This window comes from Helicoverpa zea, chromosome 7 (genome assembly GCF_022581195.2).
Source record: "Helicoverpa zea isolate HzStark_Cry1AcR chromosome 7, ilHelZeax1.1, whole genome shotgun sequence".
NCBI lineage: Eukaryota > Metazoa > Arthropoda > Insecta > Lepidoptera > Noctuidae > Helicoverpa > Helicoverpa zea.
This window is the reverse complement of record NC_061458.1, coordinates 3,024,888-3,043,111: the sequence shown is the minus strand read 5'-3', so window position 1 is coordinate 3,043,111 and position 18,224 is coordinate 3,024,888. Positions and strand designations below refer to the sequence as shown.

Below are 18,224 nucleotides of genomic sequence, written 5' to 3'. Positions count from 1 at the left end.
AACCATGTCAAGTAGGTATATCGAAGCCTCTTTTATCACACCCCTTTTATATCACAACACAGCCTTCATAATGCACTTTGTAATTTCATCCCCTCTATCAATTTCGAGGTAAGTTCAAATTACGAGGTAAAATGTACCCAAATACTTTAAACAGAGAATTGATTTTTGCATAAATATTTTCTGAAGTTACCTTAATCTGTTTTTAAAGCTCGGCTTAAAGTGTTGTTTAATTAAATGTGTCCGATATCGCGGATTTAAGTTTGATAAAAAAAACTTTTAAAAGAAAAGACTCGTTTGTTTTGATTGTCATTTGCATTTTTTCTTTAGTCACGTTCTAATTTTCGATAAGATTTGTATCTTTAGATGGATACTTATTATCAAAGCCGGTGTTAAGGCATTTAAAAGGTACAGGTTTAATGTGATACATAAATATGCATAATGTACCTCTCCGTTTGGAACTAAGGCCGGCTATGCACTTGCGACTCCTTTGGTATCAACCATTTACCATCAAGCTATCAGTTTACTCGTGTGCTCCTGACATGAAAAGTTACTATCCTTTATTTTGAGCAGGAACAAAGAAAGCTACTCGTGAGGTGACGGCACGTAAAAGAGTAGGTATGGAAGGAGAAAACATACTGCGCCAACCCCAAATAAAATTGGCATAAGGGCAAGAGAATAATGATTTGAATCAGGAAGGTGATCCGAAGCGACTATCAAACGTGTTTTTTCCTGAAACATTAATGAAAAAGTATGTACAAAGTTATTTTATGGAACTTATTTACTGTTAGCAGTAAATTTTTATGAACAATTCGATCGGATCGTAACGATACCTATAGCAAGTGAATCTAATGATGCCTATAACGGTTAAGAGCCTTTTATCTTGTGTTCGAAAAAGTGGGGAATTTTGCTTTATAGACTTGGACTTGCGTAAGTTGTGTTAAACGTGGGAAGCGGCAATTTGAAGAATATGTGATATTTTAATCGTGTTCTGTAACAATTTTAAATTATTTCTGTGTGTTAGGTACATTACTGCAAAAAAGGTGATCCGGTCGTGATAAACTTTGGCACAGAGATAGAATGCTTTAGAGACGGATATAAGCTACATATTCGGTTCAAGCCGTGGGCAGGTAGCTAGTATTTTTTGAAACGCGTTACGAAAAGCTCCTATCAATAAAGTCAGAGCAAGATGACATCGCAACTATTCAACATATTTTTATATAAGGCGTTCTTCGTGAGCCTTAAGTTAAACTAATTAAGCATTAATTTCGTTATAAATTAGTTAATCCGATCAATTACCTTTGATTAGTGACCATCTGTCATGACGAATGCTTCCGTGTTTAGAACGGACATCAAATTGGTGGGTCATCTCATAAACTGGCACTAAGCTGCATCTGGTTAGACTTTATCTGAGGCTAGGAAGACAGGCACATTCTCCCTGATCCTAGACATTTCGTTGCCCTGGATCATTAAAAGGTATACCTACAATTTTTTTAATAAAAAAGTATCAGAATTCAACAGGAAATGATCGCGTCTACGGGATATTTTACTAGGTACAAGAATGAACCTAGATACATGAGCACTTTATAATCAGTGGATAATGCTATCGTGACCTGAATCATGGGAAAAAATCACGATATCGTGTCGATAAGAAGATGCACATTTAATGTGCCTTTCATAGCGTTTCTCACGGATGCTACAACATGTGCTCGCATGCCAATTTACTTTGACATATTCTAGGACACCCGATGACTTTTAACCGACTTAAAAAAAGAAGTATGTACGTATTTTATCTCGCGTTTGGCTGAATTGATTTTGATAGTGTTTTTGTCCAGATTTGGGAGGTTTTTTTCTTAAGTTTTGGATTTGAAAATGCATGGTAAGTAAATAATAATGATAGTGCTTTTAATTGTATACTAGATACATCTTTACACTTAAGCGTAGAGTCACTTCCCGGTTTACAACTTTAAACCATATTACTCAAAGCTTAGAGTTGAAGATCGTTGAACAGAATTTCGATGACGAAGTGCTCTGTAAATATTTAGTCTTTATTAAGGCTCATGACAGGTAATTGTAAATTGAAAGTAAAAATTACGACACCCACTTTTCAAATTAAGTGAAACGTATTTTATAGTTTCACTTTCGTTTGTAGACACAATAATAAATACTTGATCCATACCCATATTTGTAAATGAAATGGGAACAAACTCGTGACATTTTTGACAAGTGTTAATCGTTCTCGTAAAATGTTTTATGAGGCAACAAGAGGACCCATTCGGCAAGGCATAAAATAAAAAATATGTGTTAAACTATTAACTATATTATAAGCTAAGCGAAGGCTTATTTTACTTATGTAAATACATTCACAGAAAAACCTATACCTATCAACCTACATATGTTCCTGAACATAGCAAAACGCAGAGCCGGACCATACTCCTGTAAAATTAAATATTATAACTGTAACATTTAAAAAATAACTTAATAAATTCATAAAAACTACTTATAAAATAAAACTTTTGCTTCATTGCTGGTAATTTCATCGCCCCTAATAGTATACTGTTTCTAAGGCATGCGTACGCCTAGTCGCTTGTGAATTAAACAAGGTCGAGACAACCGCCACTAAGGGCTTTCCCGACAACTTCATGAGTCAATAGAATCATTAATAAATCGTCACAGATGTTACAAAACATTGATTAGAACTTTAAAATGCTTACAGATAACATAATGATTATAATCAGGAATAGATAGTATTCAAGCACAAAAACATTGCGGTGCTCAAGAATTTATATCAAAATACAAATCACTTGATCCATATTGCCAGATGAAAATCAACTCTTCTACTGTAAGATAAAGTGCTTTTTAGCTTGGAAGGTGCTGTAGTGATTTCAAAGAGGGGGAAATGAGGCTCTTGCGCTCGCGCAGCCAGTGTGACGCGAGCGTTGGCGCGCTACGCCCGAACAGTTTTAACGGTTTATAAACTACTAAATCGATACAGAACTGCTTTCGAGTGAAAGTGCCAGGATGTTGTGATCCACGTGCAGTGTTAAGTGTACAATCGATTAGAATAGTGCGATAACCAAAATCGATTAGCAAGTTAACACAGTGATCGAGCATCGAGACATCGGATGACGCGACGGTAGGTCAAGTGGTTCCGTACATACAACTATCTTTTTATGTACATTCGCGGAGAGAAAACGTTGTTCGTCAGTTTGTCGAGTGATTTTTTCACGGCAATTATTATAGGAATGTTGGTTTGCGAAACTGGTCAAGTGTTCGTCGTTTAATTTATGAAATATGGTGAACATGTGCACGCTAATTTGATATTTCCGTATAAGGAATACGGTTGATTGTTCTTTTGTACGAGTTTTTGTTTTGAATTTGGTTTATTGCTACCTGGTGTTTAAATTTGATTTTAGAGAGTCATTGACATTTGGAATTTGCAATCTTACTTATCAGATCTTCATACTCAGCATGAAATCTCCTACGCAGTCCTTATTTAGTCACTCATAGTAGATATTATTTTTTTGAAAGTATTGTTACAAGGAGCAATGAGTAATACACAAATGCCAAATCGTGTTGCATTAATTTTAAGGTCATAGAGCAAACTTCATAAAGTGACCTTTACAGAACTATTAATCAGACCCCAAGTGCATATATATTCTCAGTTAAGCTTATTTAATGAATCATCAATTGTCAGCAACTACAGATTTTTATTTAATCTTGAGTGTGCTAGCTAACTTTATCTAGACACACGGCAGTGTCCGCCAAGTTCGAGCAAAAAAAAGCGACACACCGGCCGTGGGTTATATTACACGAACCATTTCGGGCCAAATTCGACCCCCCTATAACTCAAAATCTGTTTTATTTACGCATATCAAATTTCTAGTATCTGTTGAGACCCCCTCACTTATCTAAAATACAAAATTTCATTAATATACCTATTGTAGGTCTTGAGATATTGACGTCAGAAAATCGCTATTTTTACTATACACTCACTGATTGACTGACTGACTGACTGACTCACTCATCAAAAACCTAGACCACTACCAATGGTTGTATTGACTTGAAATTTGGCATGGAGGTAGGTCTTTATGTCAAGGTAAAGGGAAAAATCTGAAAATGGCCAAGTGTGAGTCGGTTTCAAAATAATGAAGGTGTAAATTTATACCCGGTGTAAATTTATACCCCTAAGGAACTAAAACGAACTAAATTTATCTATATTTATATAATATATCTTCGAATGGTCGTACCGATCTAAAATTCGTTACAAAGGTTTGTATTTAGTCAAAGTAAAGTAAAAATCTGAAAACGGCCAAGTGTGAGTCACTTTCGAAAATAACGAATGTGTAACTTTGATCCACGAACATAATATATGATAACATGTCGTGTCAGTCGGTAAATCTAGTCCATTTAGTTAATCTAGTTCATTTCTTTGTAAGTAGCATAGTGCATATTCAAAAATCTGAAAGATAGTATAAATGAGACATTTCCTTAACTAACTTAATAATAAGAAAAAAATAAAATAAACAACCTTACAAAAATAAATGAAATCCCACCCAAAACAAAAATGTGAAAGACTGCCAAGTTCGATAATATGGGAATGCTTTGCCTGTAAAATAGTTACTTTTTAATGATGTTACTTGGCAAGTTTTAATATAAAATTAAATACTTGATTCATTGCTTTTATATAGTAACTTTATAACAAGGTGTGTGAAAACTTGCCAAGTAACATCACTAAAAAGTAACTATTTTTAACTGAGGTATGTGTATGGAACTTGGTACTTATTCAGATCTCACTTCCTTTGTAGGCGAAGCATTCCCATATTATCGAACTTGTCTTTCACATTTTTGTTTTGGGTGGGATCTGTTTTACTTGGCAATAGAAATTCGCTAGATTATCATTAGATATTTCACAAAAGGTAAGTAAATTAACACATAACGAGTTAAGTTAACAAATCAAACTACAACATTTTTAGCATTACGTTAATTTATCAAATATTATTATATTTTTTGTAAAAAAAAGTTAGGTATACAATTTACACGATTCACTTTGATTGTGACACAGCAAAAAATTAGATAGGTACCCAGTTCGCGACACAGAGTCATAATTTCAAAGGGTCATTTTCATGTTTGTTGGTACATGACAAGCCATATATTAAAAAACCTTTTGAGGTAGCAAATGTAAATTCTAATTAACGCTTAGCGTATCTTTGTGAGAAATCTACAAAAAAAAATGTTGCTCTTTTTAGTATTTTGTCCACTTTTTTTTCTCGTTTAACCACAGCGTAAATATTTGTAGTGGATACTTAGGGAGACAACGAAATATTTACCTATTTTTCATTATAATGTTTTTATTATAATATTCGAAGTATTTCCTGATATTTCTATGTAAAGAGCACACCATAAAATGCACGGTTGGAGTCACAATATCAATAATTGACTTTCAACATACGTCAATACTGATGATATCATATTTTTAACTGGTTTCCGAACCAAAGTTTGCATGTATTTGAGGATAAAACCTGCAACTCATTGTTCTGATGAATGAAACCAGCTTCTTAATTTAAAAATCTATACAAACCCTTCATGTTTGTGGAACACTATCGGTATATTTTCGAGAAAGTTGAAGTCGAATATTGCAATGTCATAATCTATACGATTTTTAAACATTAATAAGCTACTCATAGTATACTATAAAGGAAGTTAATAAAAAACTTCATCATCGGCCCATCTACGAGAAATAATTAGACGTAAGTTTTTCGCCAAATAACTTAGCTGAGCCAAGATTGGCTAATAGTAACCTCAGGAGGGTCAAAATGTATAAACAAAACACTACAACTATTGTCAACTGTGTCAATTTTTCTGACAGATAAAATCTTCAAAATGATAAAATGATTGGATCAGGCCATACAGGCCGACATTGTCAACAAATAGGTACTATATAAACTGCCTCGTTGGTCTAGCTGTCGTATGCGCGGCTGCTACATCTGTAACAGTACTATCATTAATCACTATTACTACACTCGGTTTCGTTCAATATATTTCCCTTCAAATCCATCACCAGGGATAAGAGCAAATGTTGAATAATCTGAAGATACAAATTGTAAGTCCCGACTGCATATAATTTGCTTGAAAACAAGTAGTACATGATAACTGTCTGACAATTTCGAAATTGTCACGATATCGTGAGTTACTACCACAAATAGTTGAAGGCTTGATTATATTAAGTTAGCTAGCTTCGGCCAGGTTTCACCAGCATCCCGCAAAGATTATATCAGATCTGTCATTCGGTCCAAAAATGTAACTATGCTATTTGGTACTCTCTAAAGCCTAAAAGAGGACATATTTATCCGGTTGCGGGATGTAGATTCCGTGATATGCAGGTGAAACCGCAGGAAACAAACAATATTATACCTTTAACAAGATGCATATTATTAGGGTTAGGACCAAATTGGGACAGCCCATTATAGGCCCGCCATTTTCTTCAAGCTGTGGGTCAATCGATCGTCGATCCGGGATCATCGCTCTACCTTGCTGAATCAGTGATTTGCATACAAAATGCTTCTGGTTTTTTGCTTACAAGCAGCTACACTGGGTGCTTTTTTTGACAAGCAGTTTTCGTCAGTTCTAGTTACCTGATAGAATAAGTTCAAGCACTATTAAAAAGCGGATATTCACTCAACTATGACCTCTCTTTACACAAGATTTTTGTTAAAATTGTTTCAGTAGTTTAGTCTAAAAAGGAGAAAGGATAACGTCTGATTCAAATTGATTAATGAATGAATCTTTAGCACAGTGGTTGAAAATTATGTGACGTAAGGTCTAAGACTGCCGGAGTGTGGGATTGTTCAAGAGAGTTACCTCAAATCTACTAAATGTAGGGCTCCAACAGACGTGGGTTTAGTAAAAAAAGATAAAAAGTCATTTATTAAAAGTAGGCTCAATCAGCATTTTTTGAAGGTCAAATTAACAAAAGACAGCCCCCAGTTAGTAAAAGTCTGACACTCAGACCTCTGCATCTACAGCATAAATGATCTGATGATATGACCTTGAAAAGGGTAGATCTCCAAATTTATAGAGCAGGAGTTTCATTCCTTCCTTGACTATTATTAGTGGACCCGGAAAGGACTCTGAATATATTAAATAGAGGTAAGGTTGATGACGACAGGAACCTCTCTTATTACAAGGAACCTTAAAGTAACATCTGCTAAATGAGGGTGAACATGCAATTTGGGACACCTTCATAATATACTATGTAGTTGATTTATTACTACTACTAATTTAATAACACCTTTTGCCTAAACCTTCGGTTAAAATAGGGGCCATTTATGACATGTTACATAAGTACATAGTCACGTCATAATGTGCGTCATTCAATCGGAAAGACTCAGGAAATCGGCAAGATTGTTGGTATATATTAAAACTCTTCGAATCATTATATTAAGTTTAACATGGTGATTACTAACATTATAATTGGTAGTTAGGGATATATGACAGGATATGATAATGATATAAATAAAAGAAATTAGGTAGATCCGGTATGGGTTGTTTAGTTACAAACTGTTTAATTTTAATAGCACTGTTATCAACTAACTCGTGCGTCAATAACCGCAAGAGTCGATCAATCAAGGCCCTCCTTGCCACGAATATGATCTTTGTCGTATTGAAACTTTTCCGAGATAAAAATGGGGAGTCATTCATGCAAAATCAAAAGAAGCTTTTATTTAAATTAAGCTGATAACAACACTTTTGGAACCTCAAAATTATTTTAAAAGGCCAACGCCAACAAATTATATAAAAACGCAACGGTAGAAACGCCAACCCTTCGCCACTTCCTTTATGTGCTGGGAATAAAAAGTGGCGCAAAAAACTCCCCAGCAACAAATAATTGACATTAACCAACACCAAGTATAGCATGAAATAGTGGTTACCTACTAGGTATTCACACATGCTTTAGTATATTCCGAGAAGCTTTACAAAAATTATAAGCTTCAACATATTTTGCAAACCAACCATTTGCCATTTAGGAGGACCAACAAAAACAAAATGAATATCGTATACAAAGTACACCTGTCTTCCGTGTTTAAGATGAAGGTTAAATCCGTGTAGAAGGGATTATTGTAGTACAAGTAACTTTTGTTACTGCAGTAACACACAAGGCCGTTGAGACCGCGTCCGCTAGCAAAATTTGAAAGGACGAACTGGTAATGTTAAGCTATTATTTTGTCGGCTTATTATATGCTTAATATTGTTCGGGTCTCTTGTTGTAATTTTCGTGAATAGAATCCGAGGCCCGGAATGGAATAGGGCCCGGTAACTTAGTCTTGATCTGTCATTAATACGAGTATTGCTTGCATTGTTATGGGCAGGTGTCAAAGTTTCCGTAGTTTCCCCATACCTAGTCTATTAGCATCCTACCACAATAATCCAAGTAGTTTCATAGTACCCAAGCTATAGTATCGCGCAGAACCGGGGATTGTCTTTGGGTACACTTTATAGCGTATATAGTCTAATCGTCAGTTCTTTATGTCTCACCATTTTCATTAAAGTTGTCTCATCAGGGCTTCCGCGTGTTGGCTTCGGCCCCACGTTTTCCTTCCGAAAATCCGGGACTTTATAGCTCCGTGGTCTGTTAGAGACATATCAAGATAAAGTGGGCCTCGTAAAACGGCTGGGTCAAGTGTTTGATGCAGAGAGCTGTACCTACTTCTAAGTAAGGCACCCATCGTCAGAAGGGTCACTAATGAGGATAAATTAATGAAGAATCTCATAAGAAACATCATATTTTTTTTACTTTGTCATCGTTTATGCTTTCTAGTGTCAGCGGTTTTCGTCCTAAGGGAAGTTCTTGCTGTTCTTGAACTATAAATAGACTGGAGAGAAACGTCTCCTGAGGTTCATCAATCTCAATGTATTAAATGCTTCAGTCATATTACCGTAGAAGGGCAGTAAACAAACTTATATCTCATCTTTTTTTAAATAAACTTATATATATATATATACATATACAACTTAAAACTAATACAGTGCATCAAAAAATTGCTCCTCATCGCTGTCACTGGGTAATGTACCCAAAAGACATTGCCACGTTGGATGGCAATGCTCAACCTCTGTGCATCTATCTCATCTTAGTTAAGATTAAATCCAATAACTAAGTATGGGATTCGTTCCAGCTCAGTCTATACTGATAGTCTTTTGTTCAAACGCACTAATTTCAAGAACTTCTAGATCGATTTGAAATATATTTCAGCGTTAGATAGCCCACTTATCAGGGAAGGCTAAGTATACCTAGGATTCGTATTTTTATCCGGATGCATGAAATAGTTCTTATGAGACACGGTATAACCGCTAACGAAAGTGACTATTATAGAAAAGTACAAGCAGTAATTTTGGTTAATTAAGAATACGACTTTTTAATTCTCGATCTCAAAAAGTTGACCTCTGGAACAAAATTGTTGGCAAGTATCACCAAACAACAAATATTGTCATTTAATTACTCGGGGGTGTAGTGCTGTGACACGGAAATTTTCGTCGATAAAACATACATATGGAAATTGTTTACACATGAGCACAAATTAACAGATTTCGACAACATTGCCAATCAAAATTTTCCCGTGTATCGATAATGACTCGCGTTCTTGTTTTCATTGTTTATTTATTTGGATGTCGAAAACAGGAAAATTCCTTAGGGAATAACGTGATAAGCCATTTTACGTAAAGCGTATGAAATTAATACATATTAATAACTGCTTCGGATAACCTTTTGTTTGAGCCTGGTAACCCTTGGTTTTTTGTGTGACCCTGGTAATAAGTGTTAATATGTAGACTAGTACCTACCATATATGGATTATACACACCTAACTTCAAAAATAAGTGTAATCATCTCTAGAGTAAAGTAGTACTAACTGCCTATAGATTCAGATGCATTCAGAGGGAACTACTTCACGTATTATGATAAAATACGCCTCTATATTATTCTGATACATTAAAATATAGGTACTGCTGTTTATATATTTCCAAATTGACAACTACTTTAAAAAACTATATTTTAAAACATTTTGGCAAAAACTTTTTTCCATCATTAACCAAATAAATACCCAATAACAATAAATAATCCTAATAAACATTACGATCCCAACGGAAGGCGAGCAACATTCCTACGTACTATCTGTGCGGCATTCCTGCTTCCGATTGACGCGAACTGAGCTACTGAGCAGGTTTGAGGACGAGCTTAGACAGTGATTTGAAGATTTAGTGGGTGGGTTATGTTATCTATAGGTACTCCTGTTCTAAGGCTGTAGAGTTTGTATGTACGTTTGGTTGAACTGGTTGATCTCTGGTGGTGAACCAATTTGAAACAATATTTCAGTGTTAGGTCTCGGATGTATAGAAGAAGACAATTTTTATCCGTGCGTGGGTGCGTGAAGTAGTTTGTAATCGTAGGTAGTGTAATTTTACAATACTAGAGAAGCATAAAAAATACTTTCTTTGTACCTAAGAAAATTGTTTAGTTCAGTGGTTTTATAATCAAGTATTATTTTGACAGAGAAATATTTAAACAGAAGATGTTTGAAATTTACACCTGCTTATTTGTTACAAATAGCTTTGCCTAATCTTCTCGTTGATGCAAAAAACGCATTAAACGCAGATAATTCTGAATAAAACATCTATCAAGTAAAAAAAACTATTAAGTGAAATTTAAATCACTATTTATACTAAATGCACTGTGGTTTAAGACTGACTAATGATCGAGACAAAATTATCAAACCTGATTTAATTTTAGATTTGTATAAATTATAAAGATATAAGAAATAAAATCTGACTTTAATGCATGGTTAAACATTCAACAATATACGCGTCTAGACTGGTTTAATCGCAAATTCAAGCTTCCATTTGTCAAAACTATTTGCTTTCTGACAAACGAGACTAAACGTTCACGTATCTGCTGTGTTTTATTTAAATGTTTCTGCTAACCATTCAGGAGTTTTAATCCAACTTTAAATACATATTTATCTATAAGAAACTACAAGAAACTTTAATTGAATTGGAAAACCTAGACGTCTTTCTTTTCTAAGGATGCAGTTTTTGACAGAGGCTAATTATTATTTTTATTATATATGAAAATTTTTTATTTTTGGTCAGAATTCAGAACACTTTAGAACATTATAACACGAATTACAAACATAAATGTCAAATTATTAAAGTAGTCCGTACGTGCCTGTAATATATGCAGGATCTATTTATAGGGTCCGGCCTCATTTCATACACAAACCAATTTGTTCAATAAAAACCCTGTCACAAACAACACACCAACGTTTTTTCTTTCCAACTACACACATCTTCATACAAGAACACAAAAAACCAGCCAATTTCGAAATAAGAACATCCATCTTGACAATGCAGTTGGCACTGCACCTGTCTTGTAGCGGTGACCCAGAAAAACCTGCATCAACAACACTCCGACTTTTTGTTTCTCACTAAAATGCACGATAAGGGCTTATGCAGACCGGCGTATAAAACGTCAGAGGATTTAATGTCAATTTCTTTATCAAGTAATTCTTTGTGCGGTTTTATCCGCATGCTGGGGAATAGTGAACCATAAAAACGTAAAAATATGCCGAATTTATTTGATAGATTATTATCATTTCTAATACTTTGAACCCAATATTATTATAGTACGACAAAATATTTTTAGACTTCTATTCTTCAAATTACTATACTTGGAAAACTACTACATAAGAATTTGAAATATATTTAGTTGATAAACTCGATAAAAATTGACACCTGCCTATAAACACGAGTTCAAAAAAATCCATTTAAATAAATATTTAATTCATAAATTACAATTCTTCTGCCATTCCAACCGCCCGTCTGTACAAGCCATTATAATCTGTAGGCTCCGTTTATCGGCAACCGTCTTTATACCACCGTACTGAGAACATAATAAATATGGATGTGTGTCGTAGCAAAGCAAGCCGACGATAAAGAAAATCTTCAATGATTGATGAGTCAAGTTGTTCCAAGTAAACGATAAAAAAAAAATTCCAGAAGAATTATTTTGTAACACAGGTATTTTTATTTGACTTTGATCCTTAAAAAATAGTTTTAAAAGCTAAAAAACATGCTAGTCATGTGTTGTCATCAGAACTAAGAGCGTGTGCAAAATTTCATCCTAATTGAAGACCGGGAAGTGGGTCAAATTAAGATTCCAAGAATATCTTACATACCTACATAGCTACAAGTGAAGCTAATATAAGCGTGTTAATAATGTGTATTTCGAATTAAATTATTTGAAACGTACTCATATCGTTTTGATGCGACTAAGTTTTATTGCATATCATAGTACTTTCTCCTAGATTCTATTTGAGACTTTCCCATTGAAGAAGAATATCTAGTGATAAAATGACCACCGCAATTGGTGAACTACTTTCAAATCCTTGTCGAGTATCGAGTTCCCAGGTCACTGCTTTGAGGAGATCAGATAAGCAGTCTCTTCATATATCTACCTAAAACTTCAGTGGTCAGTAGCATATGGTTAGACGATCCCAACATATGTGATGGTTCGAGATGGTTACAAAAACTCCTAAAACCTTCTCCCGGGTCTAAGTCCTCCTCTCTAATTTTCAGCCAAATCGGTCAAGCCGTTTTCATGTTATGTCATGACAACGGAAAGCGGGTTTCATTTATATATGTCGGCGTCAGGATCCGACATCGTTAAATAAAACAAAGGGGTTCTCACACAATCACTTGGTTTATTCCAATTAACACAATATTAGTCACTACAATTATTTATCACGAATTTGTGGGAGGTGTGCACTCGGCAACGGTCGGCGAACGAATGACCCGAGTCGTTTTTTTTTTTTTTTTTGGTATGGCATCTCGCAGTTCAGCCTAGGAGGCCGTGTACTGCTTAACCGGACTTTTCCCTGTGGATGCCTAGAATTTAAGGCCTCCAGCCAGGGGCGTAAAAACAACTTATAAACTAAGCGACTGCGCTAAGGGTACCCCCTGTGGGGTCGGACCTCGGCTTAGGGCGTCGCTGGGGAGGCAGCAAAGGGACAGGCTGGATCATATGATCATTATTATTAAATGGGGAATTTAAAGCTACTGGCTCAGCTCGCGGGCTGGCTCGATGAGCAAGGGTCGGGAGGACAGAGAACGGGACGTCGCGGCGGACCTCGGCGGCGAGGTTTGTACGAACGCGGTTTGTGTTTGTGTAGGGTGCTAGTGAGTTTACTACTCTCTTGGAGGACAGTTATCTCATCGTCAGGTTCTAGAAGGGCATGCCTAGGGCGGCGAATCCTACTGATGCGGGAGGGAGTGTAATTACTGGCTGACACGATAAGTGAGTTATCGTGTTTCTCAGCGCGTTCGAAGTACCGTATGGCGGCACGCTTCATATACTGGCGGATGGTGGGGATTTTTAAGTCGAGATGAAGAATCTCATTTCGAACATAATAGGGAGCTCCTGTGATTTTCCGTAAAGCACGGTTTTGAAGGGCCTGCATTCTGTGAAGGCGGCGATGGCTTGCCTGTGCGAACACAGGGCAAGCATACGTCATGACGGGGCGTATGCACGATACGTAGAGGCGTAACTTGCATTTAAGAGATAATTTGCTCTTTGAATTGAGCAAGAAGTGCAATCTGCCGTACACAAAGGCTGCTCTAGAGCGCACCTTACGTATGTGCTCGGCGAATGAGAGGCGCTGGTCTAAGATTACACCTAGATATTTGGCATGCTCCTTCCAAGGAATCGGCCTACCAAACATGGTGACTGACGGGGGGCGCGGGAGGAAGCCTACGGCGAGGGCTCGAAAAGAGTATGGCCTGGCTTTTGTCGGGGTGGAGTTCGATTCTCCATAGCCTAGTCCAGACACCTAGGGTGTTGCAATAGGCTTGGAGATGTCTCACTATGGCGGCTGGGCTGCGGCCTGAGCAGTAGATTGCCGTGTCGTCGGCGAATAGGGCTAATTGAACATGCTTGTTCTTAGGAATATCGCTAGTGTATAGCGTGAAGAGGATGGGGGAGAGTACCGAGCCTTGTGGGACGCCAGCTTTTATAGGATGGGCCGAAGAAAGAGTGCCGTCTATGCGATAGCGAAAGGTGCGATTCGACAAAAAGTCTCGTAAGATGACGACGAGACGGTCTGGGACACCGAGTTGGTAAAGCTTGTAAATCAAGCCTTTGTGCCAGACTTTGTCGAATGCCTTTGCTATATCGAAGAGAATCGTACCGGTGAGTTGGCCACGTTGGAATCCGTGGCTCACACCTTCCACGATGCGGTGGACTTGTTGGACACAAGAGTGATGGGTTCGAAAACCAAACTGTTCTAATGGAATAAGACTCTTTGCTTCGACGTAATCTTTGAGACGCTTATAGATAAGTATCTCGTAGATCTTGCCGAACACATTGAGTAAACTGATAGGGCGATAGCTGGACGGGTCTGATTTTGGTTTACCGGGTTTGGGAATACCGATTACGGTTGCCTCTTTCCATGCCTGTGGGAACAGGTTATGGGTCATGGCGCAATTGAAGATCGCGGTCATGAGCATTACGAGGGAAGCGGGTAGGATTTTGAAAACTTTATTGGTTATTCTATCTGGGCCCGGAGCTTTACGGGGTTTGAGACGTTTGATGATCTCTGCCACTTCGTCTGGAGTGACGGGAGGCAAGGGATCGTCGGGGTCTTCTTGCGGTGGTAGGGAGGATCTGCGCTCGACCTCGGCTTCGACCTTTAGTAGGTGAGCCGGGTCGACCGGTTGGGTACTAGGCGAGCATTGAGCCTCGAGGCTGTCGGCCAGACATTCCGCTTTTTCATCGTCCTCGAAGGCGAGGGAATTGTCGGGGCGTTTGATCGGCGGGGTGGAAGCTACTTCATCGGATTTGAGTTTCCTTTGAAGCTGCCAGAAGGCTTGATGAGTCGGCTCGAGTTCGCTCAGCGTCTTGTCCCAGCGCGTTTGACGCATCTCAGCAAGGCGTTCCTTTACAGCACGCTGTAAGTTACGCATGTGAGACTTGTTAGCGTCGCAGGGAAAAGTACTGTAGGCACGGACAGCCGCGTTCTTCTCGGTCACCAGAGCACGCACGTCATCCGGGAGCTTGAAGCGATGAAAGCTCGTCGCTTCAACTCTACGTGAACACTTGTCCACGGTGGATTGTACGTGTTCGGTGAACGAGCCGATCGCGCCCGTCATGTCAGCGACTGAGTTGATTTCATCGGGAATTGATTCTAACTGGGCGGAGGAGGATTTTAAGCTTTCGCTTAGCATTCTCCAGTCCGTGACAATCTGGGTGGGAAGAGGGCGATCCGGGTCGAGTGGGCCTGAGCGCGAGGCTAGTTCCACAAGAACCGGTCTGTGGTCGGAGGTGAGCTCGTGTAGAACCTCGATCGAATGTAAACGTAAGTTTACGTTCTTGAGGAGCGCTACATCGAGAACGTCGGGAAGGTGGTCGACTATATTAGGAAAGTGAGTGGGATGCATCGGAGCGATGACATCGAAGTTGAGGGATTCACACTGATTGAATAGCAACCTGCCTCTTGGAGAAGTAGTGTTGCTATTCCAGGCGGGATGTTTGGCGTTTAGATCGCCTGCTATTATTACAGAGTCGCTCAGGCCTAGTAAGGCTCTGAGATCGTTCGTGAAAAGGATCGGGTCGTAGGACTGAAAGGATGAGGACGTGGGAGGGCAGTAGGCCGATACGAGAGTGATCGACTGGTGATGGGACATGGCTAGTCGACAGATCGAGGCTTCAATGCAGCTTAAGTCGGGGGGAGTGATCTCTACACAATGTAGCGATCTTTTATAATAGATAAGCGTGCCGCCTTTGTGGCGTGTGATCCTGTCATTTCTAATTAACTTATAGTTAGCTATATTAGGGCCGCGTACACGCGGCTTTAGGAAGGTCTCTTGTACGAGAAGAATGTCTATCTTATGGGATTGTAGGAAGGCGGAAATCTCGTCGCGTTGGCCGAGAATACCGTTGGCATTATAATAGCCAAGCCTAAGGGAATGGGGTTTAATTTTGGATGTATTATCCATTTCTATTTCCTAAAGTGAGGCAGGTTTTGAACTGCCTGGGCGACGTCTGAATACTCCTGCATAACGGAGTAGAGTTTGATAAGGTCGCCATTGCTGGCGACTATCTCCCTCGAAAGTTGTTGAGCTCTGTCGCTCGTGAATACACTGAACGTGCTCAGTATAACGTTCATAGAACTGAGCGCTGATACTGGGCTAGAAGAGGGCGCGATCGCTTGCGCTTGCGCGGGCTTGGCGGCTATAGGAGCCGCGGAGGGCGCGGAGGGCGCGGAGGGAAGGACGGGAGGGACGCGAGGTAAGCTCGCGGGCGCCGCGGTGGAATTATTCACCGGGGCGGGAGTTGGCTGGGGCTGAGTTGGCCTCGGGGTTGGAAAGGCTCTCTGATGGTTGAGAGGGTTCCATGGGGAGGGCCGTTGTGGGCTGAGACGCTCGGGAAGTTGAGCGGTAGGTAGCCTCGCTGATGGGCTTTCCCTTAGCTGGCGGGCGTTTGCACGCTTGGCCAGCTTGGGAGACGTTTTTGGGGCCTTTGGGCAGCCGCGGTAGTTGGCGGGATGACCTGAGGCGCCGCAGAGTACACAGCTCGGAGGCTCGGTGCACAGAGTGCGGTCCTTGGGTCGCGGGCAGTCGGAGGTGCCGTGTTGGCCTAGGCATTTCACGCACCTAGGCTGGGCGAAACAGTTGCGCTGTGAGTGACCCCACAGTTGGCAACGGTGGCATTGGGATACAATGCCAGATCTATTTGGCTTCTCGATTGAGATGCCGGTTAAATTACATACCGATTTGATGTTAAAAATCGGGTGGATTTTAGAAGGACACGGCTCGCATACTACGAGCACCATGTCGAAGGCGTGGCCGCTGCGGGCGCGGTGCATCCTATGGACTTGCGTCGCAGGGATGTTTTGTGACTTAAGGTCACTTAAAATGTCATCCGAAGGGATTTCCTTCGGAATACGGGTAATGACGACCCGGAGAGGTTTTTCCTCGGGGAGGGAGTATGTGTGGAACGAAATGTTCCTCGCTCTTAGCGCTTTAGTTATCTCCCTATAGTCGTCTGACGTAGGGAGGACGATTTTTATACCGTTGCCGGTATTGGAGGCCGATCTGTAGTTGATCTTACGATCAACACACAGCTTGGACACTTCGGTCCATTTCGCCTTGTCCTGTAAGTATACAGGCGGCGGAGGTTTGTTTTTTGGTGCGCTTTTGGGCTTAGCGGCACCTTGAGAGGAAGCGACCTGCGAGGTCGAGGGTGGCGGGGCGGGGGATACTGTAGATACAGCGGGCGGGCTAGGGAGAGGATGACCCGAGTCGTGCGCGCGCGCCGCTTTATATAAGGTCCATCGTTGACAGATCGACGGTTGACACATCGACGGTGGCGCCGTCACGGCCATGCTGACATATGCTCGTCCTCGAGCGTCTTCTGAAAACAAGACAGCAAACTGCTCGATCATCCTGACATGCTCAGTCACATCAAATCAAGTCAAATCAGTCAGTCAAATCTTTAAGTTGCGAGCCTTTTTTTACAACCAGAGACTGTTAAACCATTCTCATCGGTATTACAACCGGAGACCGTTAAACCATTCTCATCGGTATTACAACCGGAGACCGTTAAACCATTCTCATCGGTATTACAACCGGAGACTGTTAAACCATTTTTTTAAATTACCTCTTTCTCTCATCCTTTTCTCTTTTTTTTAGCTTACTTTTTTTGTGACTTTTTTTTTCCCTTTTTCTTTTCTTTTTTTTTTTATAAAATCTCACATAGTCTACACAAAATAGTTGGTTAGTCACCAGAACCTACGACCCATTAAGGCCAGTTCTTAACATGATTCGATTTGTCATAAGTCGCAGAACATTGACCCAGAGAGCCATTTCCTAAAATCAGTCACACCAGTCACGTGTCAGGGCAGTCCCCAAGATTTGTCACACTTGTCACATGTCATGGAATATCGGCCCTGCGAGCCAGTTCAGTTAAGCTAGTTACGTTAAGTTAGCCACCAATCATCACTTTCTGAAGTCATGTCAGTCGAACATCATGATCATTTCTGAAGTCGTGTCATATAAGTACAGGTCAAAGAACATTAATTGAAATTCGTCACTGTCACCGTCATTATCAGATGACACCTTATACCTTCCATGATCGTGAGCCGCCGTCTCGGCCTCCTCAGTCCTTAGTTGGAATACAAGCT

General features: G+C 39.6%; 1 protein-coding gene across 1 annotated transcript in view; it reads left to right on the top strand.

Moving 5' to 3' along the window:
- The first annotated feature begins 2,927 nt into the window (after positions 1-2,927).
- LOC124631753 (tyrosine kinase receptor Cad96Ca) overlaps positions 2,928-18,224 on the top strand; it is a 127,944-nt gene continuing 112,647 nt past the window's right edge. The window contains exon 1 of the mRNA XM_047166333.1: positions 2,928-3,133. The gene's annotated coding sequence lies outside the window, so the exon portion shown is untranslated. The remainder of the gene's footprint in view (positions 3,134-18,224) is intronic.